The following is an 18188-nucleotide window of genomic DNA, read 5'->3' as shown; positions in this document are numbered from 1 at the left end:
CTATATATAATTATGGACCGATGTGGACCAATTTTTGCATGGTTGTTAGAGACCATATACTGACACCATGTACCAAATTTCAGCCGGATCGGATGAAATATGCTTTTGTTAGAGGCTCCACAAGCCAAATCTGAGGGTCCCTTTATATGGGGGCTATACGTAAAAGTGGACCGATATGGCCCATTTTCAATACCATCCGACCTACATCGATAACAACTACTTGTGCCAAGTTTCAAGTCGATAGCTTGTTTCGTTCGGAAGTTAGCGTGATTTCAACAGACGGACGGACGGGCGGACTGACATGCTTAGATCGACTCAGAATTTCACCACGACCCAGAATATATATACTTTATGGGGTCTTAGAGCAATATTTCGATGTGTTACAAACGGAATGACAAAGTTAATATATCCCCATCCTATGACGGAGGGTATAAAAATGGTAATGCCCACTTACCTAGAGTGTGTGGTGATCTTTCTTATGAGGTATTTAATATGAATGTAATTCTCATATGTTTTTTCCTTAAATCTTAAGTATAAGTAGTTACTTTATATTTCAATACTTGTTCTTGCTTCGGCAGAACGTACACAGAAAAAAGTGTCTTGTAAATTTAAGAAGATTTTAACAATAATTTATTACAAGAATTTTAGTTCATTTTTCGTATCTTCAACGAAAATTAACTACTCGAAAGGAAATTTTACAAATTCTAAGTAGCAATCGTTTAGTTCATGGCCTACAAAATACGATGGAAATTTCCTTAAAAAAATTCTTAACTGGCAGTTAAAAATTCGTTTGTCATGCTATAAAACTACTTGTGAAATGTAAAGTATTTTCTAAATAATAAGTGCAATTTACTATAAGATTTTTTTGTATGAGAAAATAATTTTTTACGAAAAATGAACTTGAAAGTGGATAGCAATTTCTTACTGACAATTCCTATAGTTAATAATTGTTGGTAAAAAATTACCCAATGAAATATTTTTAGTTCACATGTAATTAAATTTATAGACATTTTCGTCAAAAATGGTAGATAACATTTCATGAAAATTTTACAAATTTTAAGTTAAACGTTTCATCGTTCACAAACTGTTATGCCTTTACGAATATTATTATTAGAGTAAATTGTCAGCAGATGCGATGAACTAATGCATAGTACAGAGTAGAGCATTGCATGAGAACATTCATTCATAGCGCACACAACTGAACTCATGAAACGGTTCGAGAAGACTGAATAATCTTCATTGATCGAATGAATAGAATGAGAACACTGGCTTGACCGAATCGGTTCGAATGAATGTAAATGTATGAATGAGACATTGTTTGAATCACACCCAATAATTCAGTATCGAGTGAATGTTGTTGTGACGTCACATCATTGAAGTTGTGCATTTGTTTCCATTCTCGGTCGCAAGCAAACATTCGATTGCATTTGGTGAAACGGGATAATCGAGAATACTCGAACATTTAGCGGGAGTTTCGGGAATTTGCAAAGTTCTCGAGTGTGTTATGACAAAAAATGGAATCATGCTTAATGAGAAAAGAAGTCGTACAGTTTGTGTTTCTTTAGATATAAGTGTGTAATTAATAGTTAAGCTTATTGACGATGAAATTAGTAATTCTAACAAGGCAAATGTTTAAATTTGTTATGTTTTTATATGTAACTAGCAAAAGTAAATTTATTTTTGTATTTTTTGTCTGTTTTTTATACCATCCACCATAGGAAGGGGGTCTATTAAGTTTGTCATTCCGTTTGTAATACATCGAAATATTGCTCTAAGACCCCATAAAGTATATATATTCTGGGTCGCGGTGAAATTCTGAGTCGATCTACGCATGTCCGTCCGACCGTCTGTTGAAATCACGCTAACTTCCGAACGAAACAAGCTATCGACTTGAAACTTGGCATAAGTAGTTGTCATTGATGTAGGGCGGATGGTATTGCAAACGGGCCATATTTTATCAAAATTTTATTTGTATAGACAATTTTATCAACATTGTATTTCTATAGAAAATGTTATCAAAATTTTATTTCTATAGAAAACTTTGTGAAAATTTTATTTCTATAAAAATTTTTATCACAATTTTATTTCTATAGAAAATTTCATCAAAATTTTATTTCTATAAAAAATGTTGTCATAATTTTATTTCTATAGAAAATTTTGTCAAAATTTTATTTCAATAGAAAATGTTGTTAACATCTATAAAAAAAATATCAAAATTCTATTTCTATAGAAAATTCTATCAAAATTGTATTTCTATAGAAAATTTTGTCAAAATTTTATTTTTATAGAAAATTTTATCAACATTATATTTGTATAGTTCGGCTTGAGGTCATATGAATAAAAACAGATGTTGTTGTGTTTTTGAGTTGTATTTTTATTTAATATTATCCAATATTTCGAAACATCTCCGATGTTCGTCTTCAGGGAAATTTTTTTAGAAGTAAAGAACAATGAACTTATTCGCAAACGAGTAAATCTATAAAAAAATTTTATTTCTATAAAAAATTATTAACATTTTATTTCTATAGAAAATTTTCTCAAAATTTTATTTCTATAGAAAATTTTTTCAACATCGTATTTCTATAAAAAATTTAATCAAAATTTTATTTCTATAGAAAATTTTATCAAAAATTTTATTTCTATAGAAAATTTGGTCAAAATTTTATTTCTCTAGAAAATTTTATCAACATTTTATTTCTATAAAAAATTTTGTGAAAATTTTATTTCAATAGAAAATTTTGTCGACATTTTATTTCTATGGGAAATTTTGTCAAAATTTTATTTCTATAGAAAAAGGAAAAATATTTTATTTCCTTTAAATACAAATGTCCCTTATTTTTTTGTACGAAAAAGTGAATTGGATTTTTAACGATTACTTACTATAATGCCCAAAAATATCATCCCAAATGTTTCTCCTAAAAACTAGAGCAATATTTAGTTTTGCTGTTAATACCTTTTTACATAGAAATGCAGAAGGTTTTGTCCACTTTATGTTATTTTTTTTTTACTTCATACACAAGCGCCTTTTCAACTTACAACTAAACAAACGTACAATACATATAAAAGTTGTTGTTATTGTTACTACGTGAGGGCAAAAAAAGATTCGAAATCCTCGATTCCTTCACTTTGTTTTCGAAAACAATTTGACTCGTTGTGTTTGATCCCGAAGACTGAAGTTGTTTGATTGACCGTTTCATACAACACAAACGAGAACGAGTTATGGTTGTATTCGAACTTACAAACATCGGTCCAAACGGGAACGACTACAAATCTCTACCTTACTTGTTGGGCTTCGAGATGTTCTCGAACACAAAAATATATGACCGATGCAATGCTCTAGTACAGAGATCTTTATTGGCATAGTGGAATGTGATTAATGTAAAGATGATGTTACTTGAGTTTTATTGTGTATACATGAGCGTGGGGTTGTTTTTATTTTTGTTCATTTAGTGGTTTGTGTGTGTGTTTGTTATTCGCGGATGGTTTATTTGGCTGGATGAGGTGTTGTTTTCAATAAAGGCACATGTGTTTTTTGTTGTTGTAGGAATGTTTTGGCTTTGCTTGGTTTTGTTTGGCATGCTTCAGTTGTATAGTTGGCGTGGGCTGTTGCATATTTTAAGTAGGTATGCAACAAGGGAATATAAAGGCATGGAATATTTTGGATTTTTGAGACATATATTGGTGTTTGTTTATTAAACCTTTTAAATGAAAGTTATTAATATTTTATCGGTAGTTTAGAAAAAAGTTATTAAGAATATTTAGGAAAATATGTTGAAATTGAAAGTGTCTTGAAATTTTTATTATTCTATGTAAAAAATTGATATTCAATTCCAGATGAATTTGGAAAATATTTGTTATATCTCAGCGTATAGTTTATTCATAAATTGGTAAGTATTTTTTTAATATGACTTTCTTTTAAAAAGAATATTTTTTATGTATATTATTATTTGTTAATCATTTTTTTTGGAAACCAGTTTAATGTTTTTCTTTGTTGTAAAAACAATATTTAATTTCAGAGCAACTCCATATGGATTCGAACAAATTTAAAAAATAGAGAATTGGTAAGTTTTCTTTTAAAAATTGGCTTTATTTCAACTAGAATATTTACGTTTTTGTGACCTTTTTATCACCATAATTACAGGCTTTTAATACATTATTTTAGTATTTCTTTAATCAAATTTTTTGGAAACCAAAGTAATATTTTTAATGTATAAACAAATATTTAATTTCAGAATAACCCCTTAAAAATTTCGCCAAATTTTTAGTACTCCTTTGCCTGTTTAATAGTGAATTGGTAAGGATTCTTTAACTTTCTTTTAACCCTGGACAGTCATCCTTATTTTTGTACATTAACGTCATCCTTCGTCATTTTGACTACGGCTGATTTCAAGACGCTATAATTTTCATCGTGAGTGAAAAAGTGAATTTATTTTGTTATTCAATTTGGTTTTAATTAGTATAAAACAAAAATTCATAGAACGGTCGAATTAGTATAACTTAAATTTACCATTTCCCAATAGACTAAAATGCATTTTAAATCGAAAATGAAATTACGTGTCGTCATTTTGACGAATGATGACTGTCTAGGGTTATCAAGAATATTTGGTTTTTATGCATATTATTATTTTTTTCATTAGATTTTTTGAAAACCTATTTAATAATTTTATTTAATGTAAAAAAATAAGTATTTAATTTCAGAGTAACCCAAATAAATTTGGACAACTTTTTATATTTCCCATCAGCTTATAATAGTAAAACGGTTTGTTGTTCCTTTAATTATTTAATTTATCTGTACTGTGGAATGATTGATTTAAAAATAGTTTAGTCATCGACATTTTAAAGAGACTGTTAACCAATTTTTATTATCGGGTTTCCCAAAAAATAAGCAAGTAAACCAAAATAATACTGACTTTTTAACTTGGTAGGGGTATATAAATCTTATGGTGCTGTAAAAATTAACAAAACTACAATGTTATAGATGAACTAAAATTTAAGAGAATTATAAACTAGAGAAGTTGAAAAAAATCTTAAGGGCTAAATCATGGTCAATATTACTACAGTTTAGTTCATTTTGCAATGGAAAAGGGTTCACTGTTTTTTCAGTGTGTATATTATTATTTGTTAATTAATTTTTTGGATACCAGTTTAATGTTTTTCTTTGTTGTAAAAGCAATATTTAATTTCAGAGCAACTCCAGATGGATTCGAACAAATTTAAAAAATAGAGAATTGGTAAGTTTTCTTTTACAAATTGTCTTTCTTTCAACTAGAATATTTACATTTTTATCATCCAAATTACAGGTTTTTAATACCTTATTTTAGTATTTCTTTAATCAATTTTTTTAAAACCAATGTAATATTTTTAATGTAAAAACAAATATTTAATTTCAGAATAACCCCTTCAAAATTTGGACAAATTTTTAGTACTCCTTTGCCTGTAATAATAGTGAATTGGTAATGATTCTTTAAGTTTCTTTTAACCCTGGACAGTCATCCTTATTTTTGTACATTAACGTCATCCTTCGTCATTTTGACTACGGCTGATTTCAAGACGCCATAATTTTCATCGTGAGCGAAAAAGTCAACCAAACTTGAATTTATTTTCTTATTCAATTTGGTTTTAAGTAGTATAAAACAAAAATTCATAAAAGGGTCGAAGTAGTATAACTTAAATTTACCATTTCCCAATAGACTAAAATGCATTTTAAATCGAAAATGAAATTACGTGTCGTCATTTTGACGAATGATGACTGTCTAGGGTTATCAAGAATATTTGGTTTTTTATGCATATTATTATTTTTTTCATAAGATTTTTTCAAAAACTATTTAATGTAAAAAATAAATATTTAATTTCAGAGTAACCCAAATAAATTTGGACAACTTTTTATATTTCCCCTCAGCGTACAATTTAATAGAGAATTGGTAAGTTTTATATTAAAACTTTGTCTTTCTTTCAACTAGAATATTTATTTTATTATATCCTTCACATCGATAACAACACAGTTTTATGAGTTTATATAGAATACTTCATTATTTCTCTAATTGTTTCAGGTACAATTTTTATGAGATACGTTTTCCAAAGAAAAGTTGAATTCCTTACACCATATGATAAAATGCCCCCAAATATGGTAAGTTACAAGCTAAAATGAAGAATTAAAAATTATATTTTTTTACATGGTGTTAATTTTTAACAATTTTCATTATTGTTTCCATTTTTTCCAGCAAGATATGTGAAAAAATTACCTACGATGAATAAAAAAAAAGATAAGTCAAAATGTCCAAATAGCGAGTTCAAATGAACTACTCTCTGTTCCACGTGGTCATAATTTTTATTCACAAAAAACATTGTATTAAGAACTTTCATCATAAGTTTTTATAATAAAGTACTTTTGCTTAAAGAAAGTTTAATTTTAATGTATGAAATTTTTCATAATAGTAAAACGGTTTGTTGTTCCTTTAATTATTTAATTTCTCTGTACTGTGGAATGATTGATTTAAAAATAGTTTAGTCGTCGAGATTTTAAAGAGACTGTTAACCAATTTTTATTATCGGGTTTCCCAAAAAATAAGCAAGTAAACCAAAAAAATACTGACTTTTTAACTTGGTAGGGGTATATAAATCTTATGGTGTTGTAAAAATGAACTAAACTACAATGTTATAGATGAACTAAAATTTAAGAAAATTATAAACTAGACAAGTTGAAAAAAATCTTAAGGGCTAAATCATGGTCAATATTACTACAGTTTAGTTCATTTTGCAATGGAAAAGGGTTCACTGTTTTTTCAGTGTATAATCAAATTTTTTGGAAACCAATGTAATATTTTTAATGTAGAAGACAAATATTTAATTTCAGAATAACCCCTTAAAAATTTGGAAAAATTTTTAGTACTTCTTTGCTTGTAATTTAATAGTGAATTGGTAAGGATTCTTTAACTTTCTTTTAACCCTGGACAGTCATCCTTATTTTTTGTACATTAACGTCATCCTTCGTCATTTTGACTACGGCTCATTTCAAGACGCTATAATTCTCATCGTGAGCGAAAAAGTGAACCAAACATGAACTTATTTTCTTATTCAATATGGTTTTAATTAGTATAAAACAAAAATTCATAAAACGGTGGAATTAGTATAACTTAAATTTACCATTTCCCAATAAACTAAAATGCATTTTAAATCGAAAATGAAATTACGTGTCGTCATTTTGACGAATGATGAATGTCTAGGGTTAACCAGAATATTTGGTTTTTTATGCATATTATTATTTTTTTCATTATATTTTTTGGAAACATATTTAATAATTTTATTTAATGTAAAAAATAAATATTTAATTTCGGAGCAACCCAAATAAATTTGGACAACTTTTTATATTTCCCCTCAGTGAACAATTTAATAGAGAATTGGTAAGTTTTATATTAAAACGTTGGCTTTCTTTCAACTAGAATATTTATTATATCTTTCACATCGGTAACAATATTATATTACAATATTATATCTTTCACATCGGTAACAACACAGTTTTATGAGTTTATATAGAATACTTCATTATTTCTCTAATTGTTTCATGTACAAATTTTATGAGATACGTTTTCCAAAAAGTTTAATTCCTTACACCATTTGATAAAATGCCCCCAAATATGGTAAGTTACAAGCTAAAATGAAGAATTAAAAAATTATATTTCATTACATGGTGTTAATTTTTAACAGTTTTCATTATTGCTTCCATTTTTTTCCAGCAAGATATGTGGAAAAATTACCTACGATGAATAAAAAAAGGATAAGTCAAAATGTCCAAACAGCAAGTTCAAATGAACTGCTCTCTGTTCCACGTGGTCATAATTTTTTATTCACAAAAAAACATTGTATTAAGAACTTTCATCATAAGTTTTTATAATAAAGTACTTTTGCTTAAAGAAAGTTTAATTTTAATGTATGAACATTTTCATAATAGTAAAACGGTTTGATGTTCCTTTAATTATTTAATTTATCTATACTGTGGGATGATTGGTTTAAAAATAGTTTAGTCGCCGACATTTTCCCAAAAAATAAGCAAGTAAACCAAAATAATACTGACTTTTTAACTTGTGGTGTTGTAAAAATGTACTAAAATACAATGTTATAGATGAACTAAAATTTAAGAGAATTATAAACTAGACAAGTTGAAACAAAAATCTTAAGGGCTAAATGATGGTCAATATTACTACAGTTTAGTTCATTTTGCAATGGGAAAGGGGTCACTGTTTTTTCAGTGTATACTAAAATTGGAACGATACAGAGAAGATTAGCATGGCTCCTGCCCAAGGATGACACGCAAAATCGTGAAGCGTTCCACATTTTTTGTGTGTTAAATATTATGATTTTAATACTACAATTTGTAATTCAATTATCAAATTATTGTGGGTGATCACAACCAGCGATGGACCAAGGTTTTCTCCAAAATTGTATTAAAATTCCTACCAGAGGAAAATTTTTTCAAATTAAATTAATACCATTTACCCCCATTTTCATGAAGCTCCGTTAGTGCTCCGTTAAGTAACGAAATTTTAAACCGTATTACGGACATAGTTGTCATCTTGCCTATATATTTCATATGCCAGTTAGGACCTTAACTGCTGAAAATTTTTCAGTTAAAGTTAACCGGAGAGAAGACATTTGCAATTTACTTTCTGTTAACTAGTAGTTAAAGCCTAACGGAGCTACATGAAAATGGCCGTTAAAAGTTAAAATTTTTCCAAAATTTTATTTCTACATAAAAATAAAATTTTATTTCTATAGAAAATTTTGTCAAAATTTTAAATTGTCAAATTTATATTTCAAATTTTATTTCTATTTATTTCAATAGAAATGTTTGTCAAAATTTTATTTTGATTTTGAAAAAATACCAATTTGACGAAAATGGACCAAAATCAACCAAATTCCAAGTTGTCCGGCCATCGTACCAAATTTAAAAATTAATCAGTTTTTGGACCATTTATGGTCGGGTCGGACCAAAATGGAAACGCTGATCATAGTAGTAATAAGGTGAAATAATTTAAAAAGCTGTCTAAAACTTTATTGCCGAAGATGTTATCCAAATGTTTTCTATAGATAATTTTGTCAAAATTTCATTTCTTTAAGAAATCTTGGTATAGATCTGAAAAACTAAATTCGATAATATTAAGATTGAAATAATTAAAAAGTATTTATATACTTTTCCTCGTTATTAATCTTATTTTTTTTTTATTAGTATTAAAAATATATTAAAATGAAAAAAGAATCAACTAATTTGGCTAAATTTTCTATAGAAAAAAAAAATTTAACAATATTTTGTAGAACTTGCGATAACCTTGTATAGAAAATTTTGAATTTGATTTTTTTTTTTTCTAAATAGAAATCTTTGTCAAAATGTTATTTCTATAGAAAATTTTGAAAAAAACAAATTTGACGAATATGGTCAAAATCAACCTAATTTCATTTGGTTCGACCATAGGACCAAATTTAAAAATTAATAATTTTTTGGCCCAACTCTGATCACAGTAGTAATAAGGTGAAATAGTTTAAAAACTGTCTAAAACTTTTTTGCCGAAGATGTTCTCCAGATGTTTTATTGTTTTCTATTTTTACATATTTTTAAAGTGCCATGCATCTTCGATAATATTAAGGTTGAAATAGTTAAAAAGTATTTAAAGGCTTCCTCGTTTTTCCATATTTTTGTTTTCTCTTAAAATTAATATTAAAAAAATATTAAAAGGAAAAAAGAATCCACTTAGGTGTATCAGTCTTAGGCCCCGACGAGATTCGAACTCGTGATCTCCTGTTTACTAGACAGGCGCTTTAACCAACTAAGCCACGGCGCCCTATTTCATCGGTCATTTTCAACATTGTTAGAGTACACATAGCACTTTATCAGTATTCTCCTATGGAAGGGAAGGAATAAGTATGAAAATGCAAACAGATAAAATAAGCAATTGAAACATTTTCTCTTTGACAGTTTATTCTAAGTTTTAATAGATAAGGGCTGAAGTTCCATATGATTTAATAAATAATTTAAAAAAATTTTTAATAGCTGAATGAAAACATAAAGTGTGATGAAATAGTTTTTTTTAATACATTAGTAAAGAAAATTACTTGTGGAAAAATTAAATTTTCACTGTGATACTTTACACCAAGGAAAATATTTTGCAAAAAAAATGTGGAACGCTTCACGATTTTGCGTGTCATCCTTGCGCAGGGGCCATGCTAATCTTCTCTGTATCGTTCCAATTTTAATATATGTTCTGCCGAAGCAAGAACAAGTTCAAATACTTTAAAGTATCTATTTATGCCACCAATAAAAGAAAAAAACTTATGGGAATTATGAAAATCATTGAAAACCCATTTTCAGTATAAAGTCCACACGCTAGTATTTCATGGTTACTTTCTTTCTACCTTCGGTTTATGGTCTAAAAATAGATACAAATTCACCCTTAAAAGAAGCGATGAAGTATTTTGTGCATTAATGGCTATCTTTGATAAATCTTTGGTAGACTGTCTATAAATAGATACAATTCACCCTTAAGACATTGGAATAAAGACAAAAAATTAAGAATTAAGATCAGAGGAATAAAGCAAAGAATACCTCACATTTTTAAATGTTATAAATTTCCCTTTTGTATGAAAAGTCAGCTCCATAACTTGTAATATGATTTCGAAAATAGAGTGTTTGCACCGAGATAATTCACATATGTTTTTTTCTTTAAAGTTACGTATAAGTAGGAAAATTAAATACTGAACTCCGTTCTTGCTTCGGCAGAACATATACTAAAATTGGAACGATACAGAGAAGATTAGCATGGCCCCTGCGCAAGGATGACACGCAAAATCGTGAAGCGTTCCACATTTTTTTACATTATTTTTCCCTCTTGTGGATGGACATAGTGCAAAATTTTCATTTATTCCACGGTTACTTTTCTTTACAAACATATATAGTTCAAAGAAAGCTATTTCACAACGCTTGTGACAATATGCAAAAGATTAATATAAAATAGTTGAACAATGTCAACAACACGCGGTGTTCCCAAGCGGTCCACCATCAAAGTACTAACCGCGCCTGACGCTGCTTAATTTCGGTGATCGGACGAGAACCGATGTACTCAGCGTGGTACGGTCGTTGGCGAGAGATTGTTGACTATTTGACTTCATATCATCAACTAAAGGAATTGCTTCAATTGGAATTAAATAACTTAATAGGTATTTTTGCTTCATCAATTATGTTTACGTTAAGGAGAGTTTTAAAACTTTTTAATCTATGTCAAAAGAAACTATAATGCAGCCTAAAAGGAATTCATAATTTTATCCGCATAATTTCCAATATTTTTAAGTTTTAAAAATTAAGGAATTTGTTCAAACTGTTATTCTATATGAATTATTTTTAAACATTTCTATGCAAAAGGACATCGATTTCCACTTCCTTCAAAAATCTCGAAATCAACGAATATAGTTGTTATGTACAAGTAATGCATAAAATTATAAGCAAAAAGCGAAACGATAGAAATTTATATAAAAAATTGGACAATGCCAACAACACGCGGTGTTCCCAAGCGGTCCCTCATCTAAGTACTAACCGCGCCCGACGCTGCTTAATTTCGGTGATCGGACGAGAACCGATGTACTCAGCGTGGTATGGTCGTTGGCGAGAGAAGATTGAAATTTTGATATCTTATCATCAATTAGCGGTATGGAATACGTTCAATTGGAATCAAATGAATGACGTTTGTTTTAGTTCAATGTTGAGGTTGATGTTATGAATATTTTGGTTTAAATGCTACGCCCCTGTGAAAACAAAACCAAAAGAAATAAGTTATACGATTTTTAGTTGTCAACTTTTCCAGGTCATTAAATTTTCCTAAGAGAATTAAATTGGTTCAACATTTTATTCTACACTAAGTTTTTTTTTCAAAATTTCTATGCCAAAAGTATATCTAAGTCCATATTCTCGGAAAAGCTAGGAAAAACTTTTAAATATTGGTTACTATTTGCAACGAATGTATGCAAAATTTTAGCAACAGCTGTTATTTTTACCGTAATAGGTAGTTATTACGAATTTTCGACATGATGATATAATAAGTCACCATGCAAAAAATACTTCTTCCACTGACAACGTTAAGGTCAAGTGGACTTTTTTTTAATGTTGCCAAATCGGAAAATTGACCCTCTTGGGGTCCATTTGCAGACATGTCGAAAGCAAGGTTGCCACATATTTTTGGAAGACATCTACCAAAAATGGTATATTCTTTATTGTGTGATAGACATTGAAGGCTATAGCTTAATGTGGTGGGAAACGATAAACATTTGTATAAAAAGGTTGGGAGATGCCAACAACACACGTTATTTTACAAAGCTTATAACATAGAGACAATCTGCAGAAAAAATTAATATAAAATAGTTCAACAATGCCAACAAAACGCGGTGTTCCAAAGAGGTCCTGTACGTAAGTTCCAACCACGCTAATCGCACAAGAACCAATGTATTCAATGTAGTAAAAAAAACATAATTTTATATTATTATTCAGCAAATTACGTCAAGAACATAAGCTGAGTACATAGAATCTCCATCGGCCTCTTTCCGCTGCGATGTAGCGTAGGTGGGCAAAAGATTTGCCAGTCTCGTTGAAAATTGTTTGCCTCCAGTTTTTCTTTGGTCTGCCTCTCCTCCTTGATTCTTGAGAACTCCATTCGAGGGTGTCGTGACATATTTCATCATATGTCTTTCGAAGGTTGTGCCCCAACCAGTTCTACTTTTTCATTTTAATTTGTTTATTTATAATGTCTTGATCGGCCATTTCGAAATGTGCCTTGTTGGATATATTATGTGGCCACCAAATTTTTTGAATATTGCGAATACATCTGTTGCTAAAAGCATGTAGTTTCTGCTTGACCCTGTAGGTTACAAGCCAGGTCTAGGATCCATACAATAGCACAGTTTTAACGCATACATTATATATGTTTATTTTGGTTTTCGGTGTAAGATTATTTGATTTCCATATATCGGAGCTCGTGGTAAGAGTTTCTTGCTTTCTGTATCCGAGAATTTACATCGTCATCAGTGCCGCCGTCTGCTGTAATCACGCTGCCTAGGTAGCAGAAGCTGTCGATGTTGCTAATGAATTCTTTATTAAGAAGGCAATGTGCTGTCTCATTACATTTGATGCTCATACATTTCGTTTACAATACTCCGTAATAGGTACTTATTACGAATATTTGGTATGGTGGTATAACAAGTAACCATGTAAAGAAATACGATTTGGTATTTTGAAAACTGTGTACATAACGTGGATACAGAAGTAACGGATTAACCTTCCCCCAAAGGAATATGGGATCACATTCAAAAACAGTTCGTTGGCCAATGTAATATCTAACTATCTGTGAAGAACTGGGGAGATATTTTTAAAATAAAAGACGGGGAATACTTAAAAAAAGTCAGTTTGGAGAAGTTTGAAAGTAAAGCAAGTACAAGTTCATTGAAATATAAGGCGCATGAAAATAGAATCGACTCTGATAATTGCAAGTATTTTGGAAAACAATCAGCTAAAGTATGAACCAGATTTTACAGAAGCAGTGGAGACATTAGCGAAAACTGCTACTTGTATTATACTAATTGATTGATATTTCTAATGTTAATAGATTTTATAATAAACAAAAACAGTAAATTCCTGTTAATTGGAAATCACCAAAAAATTCGGCTTATGGTTTAAAAATAGATACAAATTCACGCTTAAAAGAAGCGATGAAGTTGTTTGCGCATCTGATATATCTTTGGTAGACAGTCTATAAATAGATACAATTCACCCTTAAGACATTGTTTCAGGTATTAAGATCAGTGGAATACAGACAAAGAACACCTCACGTTTTTAAATGTTTTAAATTACCCTTTTGTATGAAAAGTTAGCTTCATACCTTGTAATACGATTTCGAAAATAAAGTGTTTGCACCGAGATAATTCCCACATGTTTTTTCTTTAAAGTTACGTATAAGTAGGAAAATTAAATACTGAACTCCGTTCTTGCTTCGGCAGAACATATACTAAAATTGGAACGATACAGAGAAGATTAGCATGGCCCCTGCGCAAGGATGACACGCAAAATCGTGAAGCGTTCCACATTTTTTACATTATTTTTCCCTCTTGTGGATGGACATAGTGCAAAATGTTCATTTTTTCCACGGTTACTTTTCTTTACAAACATATATAGTTCAAAGAAAGCTATTTCACAACGCTTGTGACAATATGCAAAAGATTAATATAAAATAGTTGAACAATGCCAACAACACACGGTGTTCCCAAGCGGTCCACCATCAAAGTACTAACCGCGCCTGACGCTGCTTAATTTCGGTGATCGGACGAGAACCGATGTACTCAGCGTGGTACGGTCGTTGGCGAGAGATTGTTGACTATTTGACTTCATATCATCAACTAAAGGAATTGCTTCAATTGGAATTAAATAACTTAATAGGTATTTTTGCTTCATCAATTATGTTTACGTTAAGGAGAGTTTTAAAACTTTTTAATCTATGTCAAAAGAAACTATAATGCAGCCTAAAAGGAATTCATAATTTTATCCGCATAATTTCCAATATTTTTAAGTTTTAAAAATTAAGGAATTTGTTCAAACTGTTATTCTATATGAATTATTTTTAAACATTTCTATGCAAAAGGACATCGATTTCCACTTCCTTCAAAAATCTCGAAATCAACGAATATAGTTGTTATGTACAAGTAATGTATAAAATTATAAGCAAAAAGCGAAACGATAGAAATTTATATAAAAAATTGGACAATGCCAACAACACGCGGTGTTCCCAAGCGGTCCCCCATCTAAGTACTAACCGCGCCCGACGCTGCTTAATTTCGGTGATCGGACGAGAACCGATGTACTCAGCGTGGTATGGTCGTTGGCGAGAGATGCTTGACTATTTGACTTCATATCATCAACTAGAGAAATTGTTTTAATTACAATTGAATAGCTTATTGGGTACTTTTGCTTCAACAATGATGTTTACGTTAAGGACAGTTTTAAAACTTTTTAAGCTATGTCGAAAGAAACTATAATGAAGCCTATAATGGGAATTCATAATATTTTTCGCATAATTTCCAACATTTTTAAGTTTTAAAAATTAAGGAATTAGTTAAAAATGCCATTCCATAAGACTTGTTGTTATATATTTCTATGCAAAAGTACATCGATTTCCATTTCCTTCAAAAATCTCGAAATCAACGAATATAGTTGTTATGTACAAGTAATGTATAAAATTATAAGCAAAAAGCGAAACGATAGAAATTTATATAAAAAATTGGACAATGCCAACAACACGCGGTGTTCCCAAGCGGTCCCCCATCTAAGTACTAACCGCGCCCGACGCTGCTTAATTTCGGTGATCGGACGAGAACCGATGTACTCAGCGTGGTATGGTCGTTGGCGAGAGATGTTTGACTATTTGACTCCATATCATCAACTAGAGAAATTGTTTTAATTACAATTGAATAGCTTATTGGGTACTTTTGCTTCAACAATGATGTTTACGTTAAGGACAGTTTTAAAACTTTTTAAGCTATGTCGAAAGAAACTATAATGAAGCCTATAATTGGAATTCATAATATTTTTCGCATAATTTCCAACATTTTGAAGTTTTAAAAATTAAGGAATTTGTTCAAAATGCCATTCCATAAGACTTGTTGTTATATATTTCTATTTCCATTTCCTTCAAAAAGCTACAAATGATCGAATATAGTTGTTATTTACAAGGGATGTATAAAAATATAAGCAAACCGTGAAATCATGGAAATTGGTATAAAAATTTTGACGATGCCAACAACACGCGGTGTTCCCAAGCGGTCCACCATCTAAGTACTAACCGCGCCCGACGCTGCTTAATTTCGGTGATCGGACGAGAACCGATGTATTCAGCGTGGTATGGTCGTTGGCGAAAGAAGATTGAAATTTTGATATCTTATCATCAATTAGCGGTATGGAATACGTTCAATTGGAATCAAATGAATGACGTTTGTTTTAGTTCAATGTTGAGGTTGATGTTATGAATATTTTGGTTTAAATGCTACGCCCCTGTGAAAACAAAACCAAAAGAAATAAGTTATACGATTTTTAGTTGTCAACTTTTCCAGGTCATTAAATTTTCCTAAGAGAATTAAATTGGTTCAACATTTTATTCTACACTAAGTTTTTTTTTCAAAATTTCTATGCCAAAAGTATATCTAAGTCCATATTCTCGGAAAAGCTAGGAAAAACGTTTAAATATTGGTTACTATTTGCAACGAATGTATGCAAAATTTTAGCAACAGCTGTTATTGCTACCGTAATAGGTAGTTATTACGAATTTTCGACATGATGATATAATAAGTCACCATGCAAAAAATACAATGTCTTCCACTGACAACGTTAAGGTCAAGCGGACTTTTTTTTAATGTTGCCAAATCGGAAAATTGACCCTCTTGGGGTCCATTTGCAGACATGTCGAAAGCAAGGTTGCCACATATTTTTGGTAGACATCTACCAAATATGGTATATTCTTTATTGTGTGATAGACATTGAAGGCTATAGCTTAATGTGGTGGGAAACGATAAATATTTGTATAAAAAGGTTGGGAGATGCCAACAACACACGTTATTTTACAAAGCTTATAACATAGAGACAATCTGCAGAAAAAATTAATATAAAATAGTTGAACAATGCCAACAAAACGCGGTGTTCCAAAGAGGCCCTGTACGTAAGTTCCAACCACGCTAATCGCACAAGAACCAATGTATTCAATGTAGTAAAAAAAAACATAATTTTATATTATTATTCAGCAAATTACGTCAAGAACATAGGCTGTGTACACAGAATCTCCATCGGCCTCTTTCCGCTGCGATGTAGCGTAGGTGGGCAAAAGATTTGCCAGTCTCGTTGAAAATTGTTTGCCTCCAGTTTTTCTTTGGTCTGCCTCTCCTCCTTGATTCTTGAGAACTCCATTCGAGGGTGTCGTGACATATTTCATCATATGTCTTTCGAAGGTTGAGCCCCAACCAGTTCTACTTTTTCATTTTAATTTGTTTATTTATAATGTCTTGATCGGCCATTTCGAAATGTGCCTTGTTGGATATATTACGTGGCCACCAAATTTTTTGAATATTGCGAATACATCTGTTGCTAAAAGCATGTAGTTTCTGCTTGACCCTGTAGGTTACAAGCCAGGTCTAGGATCCATACAATAGCACAGTTTTAACGCATACATTATATATGTTTATTTTGGTTTTCGGTGTAAGATTATTTGATTTCCATATATCGGAGCTCGTGGTAAGAGGTTCTTGCTTTCTGTATCCGAGAATTTACATCGTCATCAGTGCCGCCGTCTGCTGTAATCACGCTGCCTACGTAGCAGAAGCTGTCGATGTTGCTAATGAATTCTTTATTAAGAAGGCAATGTGCTGTCTCATTACATTTGATGCTCATACATTTCGTTTACAATACTCCGTAATATGTACTTATTACGAATATTTGGTATGGTGGTATAACAAGTAACCATGTAAAGAAATACGATTTGGTATGTTGAAAACTGTGTACATAACGTGGATACAGAAGTAACGGATTAACCTTCCCCCAAAGGAATATGGGATCACATTCAAAAAGAGTTCGTTGGCCAATGTAATATCTAACTATCTGTGAAGAACTGGGGAGATATTTTTAAAACAAAAGACGGGGAATACTTAAAAAAAGTCAGTTCGGAGAAGTTTGAAAGTAAAGCAAGTACAAGTTCATTGAAATATAAGGCGCATGAAAATAGAATCGACTCTGATAATTGCAAGTATTTTGGAAAACAATCAGCTAAAGTATGAACCAGATTTTACAGAAGCAGTGGAGACATTAGCGAAAACTGCTACTTGATTGATATTTCTAATGTTAATAGATTTTATAATAAACAAAAACATTACATTCCTGTTAATTGGAAATCACCAAAAAATTCGGCTTATGGTTTAAAAATAGATACAAATTCACGCTTAAAAGAAGCGATGAAGTTGTCTGCGCATTAATGGCTATCTAAATCTGATGAATATTTGGTAGACAGTCTATAAATAGATACAATTCACCCTTAAGACATTGTTTCAGGTACTAAGATCAGTGGAATACAGACAAAGAACACTTCACGTTTTTAAATGTTTTAAATTACCCTTTTGTATGAAAA

General features: G+C 30.5%; 8 non-coding genes and 3 pseudogenes across 8 annotated transcripts; 3 read left to right on the top strand and 8 right to left on the bottom strand.

The window, feature by feature from the left end:
- The first annotated feature begins 8233 nt into the window (after nt 1–8233).
- On the top strand, nt 8234–8335 carry LOC142222843 (U6 spliceosomal RNA). The gene has a single exon (XR_012718440.1). It is a non-coding gene; the product is annotated as a U6 spliceosomal RNA (small nuclear RNA).
- A 1424-nt stretch (nt 8336–9759) lies between these two features.
- Nucleotides 9760–9833, bottom strand: TRNAT-AGU (transfer RNA threonine (anticodon AGU)). The gene has a single exon. It is a non-coding gene; the product is annotated as a tRNA-Thr (tRNA).
- Nucleotides 9834–10162: 329 nt separating this feature from the next.
- LOC142222806 (U6 spliceosomal RNA) lies at nt 10163–10269 on the bottom strand. The gene has a single exon (XR_012718403.1). It is a non-coding gene; the product is annotated as a U6 spliceosomal RNA (small nuclear RNA).
- A 483-nt stretch (nt 10270–10752) lies between these two features.
- LOC142222837 (U6 spliceosomal RNA) lies at nt 10753–10859 on the top strand. Its single transcript, XR_012718434.1, has one exon. It is a non-coding gene; the product is annotated as a U6 spliceosomal RNA (small nuclear RNA).
- Nucleotides 10860–11011: 152 nt separating this feature from the next.
- On the bottom strand, nt 11012–11130 carry LOC142222783 (5S ribosomal RNA; annotated as a pseudogene).
- A 400-nt stretch (nt 11131–11530) lies between these two features.
- Nucleotides 11531–11649, bottom strand: LOC142222730 (5S ribosomal RNA; annotated as a pseudogene).
- A 2363-nt stretch (nt 11650–14012) lies between these two features.
- Nucleotides 14013–14119, top strand: LOC142222835 (U6 spliceosomal RNA). The gene has a single exon (XR_012718432.1). It is a non-coding gene; the product is annotated as a U6 spliceosomal RNA (small nuclear RNA).
- A 151-nt stretch (nt 14120–14270) lies between these two features.
- Nucleotides 14271–14389, bottom strand: LOC142222777 (5S ribosomal RNA; annotated as a pseudogene).
- Nucleotides 14390–14789: 400 nt separating this feature from the next.
- Nucleotides 14790–14908, bottom strand: LOC142222857 (5S ribosomal RNA). The gene has a single exon (XR_012718450.1). It is a non-coding gene; the product is annotated as a 5S ribosomal RNA (ribosomal RNA).
- A 402-nt stretch (nt 14909–15310) lies between these two features.
- Nucleotides 15311–15429, bottom strand: LOC142222856 (5S ribosomal RNA). Its single transcript, XR_012718449.1, has one exon. It is a non-coding gene; the product is annotated as a 5S ribosomal RNA (ribosomal RNA).
- A 386-nt stretch (nt 15430–15815) lies between these two features.
- Nucleotides 15816–15934, bottom strand: LOC142222881 (5S ribosomal RNA). Its single transcript, XR_012718473.1, has one exon. It is a non-coding gene; the product is annotated as a 5S ribosomal RNA (ribosomal RNA).
- Nucleotides 15935–18188: the final 2254 nt, after the last annotated feature.

The sequence above is a fragment of the Haematobia irritans genome, chromosome 1 (genome assembly GCF_050003625.1).
Source record: "Haematobia irritans isolate KBUSLIRL chromosome 1, ASM5000362v1, whole genome shotgun sequence".
NCBI classification, from domain to species: Eukaryota; Metazoa; Arthropoda; class Insecta; order Diptera; family Muscidae; genus Haematobia; species Haematobia irritans.
Note: the sequence above shows the minus strand (reverse complement) of the source record. Positions and strands in the feature narration are given on the sequence as shown.